This window comes from Propithecus coquereli, unplaced genomic scaffold, assembly GCF_000956105.1.
Source record: "Propithecus coquereli isolate 6110/MARCELLA unplaced genomic scaffold, Pcoq_1.0 Scaffold464, whole genome shotgun sequence".
Taxonomy (NCBI): domain Eukaryota; kingdom Metazoa; phylum Chordata; class Mammalia; order Primates; family Indriidae; genus Propithecus; species Propithecus coquereli.
In genome coordinates, this window is record NW_012150441.1 from 697,583 (window position 1) to 699,303 (window position 1,721).

Sequence of the window (1,721 nt, forward strand, 5' to 3'; positions counted from 1 at the left end):
TCCACCATGCTAAGAATTTCTAATATTCCAATATTATATGTGTGCCTATGTATATACATGTATATACTATTTGCTTATATAGTTAAAACAGTAAAGTACATATAATTTATGTTCTATTTTTACAGTTTATATCAAAAATATTTGTCCAAAATCACTTTGTAAACATGAATTTTAGTGGTTTACCATATGTGTTTACTACATTGGTCCATTACCCTTTAGCTGCAACACTATTATTAAATATACTCCTGTGGTATTACTTCATTTAAATATTTTCCAGCATCTTTGCCATTGAATTGTTTCTTAACGGAATGTGTGCCAGTGACCTCATTTTAGGGTATTATGTATGCAGAATCTCTCTATCTTAAAGATTTTTCTTAAAATGTTATGTCAGCTGGCTGAAAAGCAAAAGTGGATAGAGCTGAGGCAAGTACTAAGTATTAAATGGCTCTCATTGACTGTGGCTGAGCAACCAACCCACAGAATAACAACTGTAGAAAGTAAACTTGAGACTGTGGTTGAAGTATAGGCAAGAACAAAGGAAGGTGGTGTTTGAGAACAGAGTCAGGTATGGACTAGGATTGCTCTCACTCACTGCCATAATCACTTGGGAGAAGATTAGGCCTTGCACAGGAGGATTATATTAATGAACATTTAGTCCCATGCAGTAATGTAGTATTTCCAAGATCGTGATAGTGTATTGGCAATGAACGAAAAGTGAGTCACTATCAGGTTTGAAAGGAAAGTTGAAAGAGATTAATATTTGTGAGACAAGGGTGTTATGACTGGCTGTATATGTGCACTGAACAATCTTTCTTAGCATCAGTGTCACCAGGTAAAAAAAGAGAAATGCACACTGCATTCTTTAGCAATCGGAGTTTACTGAGGCAGTGCAGAGCCATGGGATAGAAGCACCACGGGGTTTATAATATGTAATAGATATGTCTGCAACTGACTTCTTCAATGAAATGTTAAGTTTTGGTGGTTGATATTGGCAGGAGGGAGGAAAGGGAGTGAAATTTGCATTTTTAAAACCTAGAAACTAGACAGTCACCTCAGAAAAGAAAACCAAACTTCATCAAGACACTGAATGTGTAAATCTTTACAAAATCTTGCCATTCCTTAATTGAGCTGATGCTATACTTGGAATTTGTTGAAGATGTTATACTTGTGTTTTAATTACAGAAAAAGTATATGATATCTGGATAGTAATCATTATATTTTAAAATGGGTTGTTAATTTGAAAGTATACACTGATGCCATAGAAGGAGAAATGTATCATAATGATCAGTTGATTACATATTATGAAAACCTATTTTACTTTATTACATTTTTAAACAGATAATACATTTACATGGTTTAAAATTCAAAATGTACGAAAGGATATTTACTGAAAAACTTCAGCCCTATTCACCAGATATACAGTTGCTTTCTCAAAGCCTAATAATGTTTTAGGTTTCTTGTCTATCTTCCAAAGTTATTCATACGTACACAAGGTGTATAAAAGTTTTCTTTTCTAAAACAAATGAAATGGTAGTATACATTATATACAATCCAGTACTTACCTTTTTTGTTGTTGCTATTTTTAAAAATGTCTTGGAGATTATCCCATTATCAGTATATAGTGAGAATTGTCTTATCCTTTCATTCAGGGCTGAATTATGACTTTTGTAGGCCTCAGGCACTTTGACATTCTTCAGCCCCTATCTCCATTAAAAAAATTT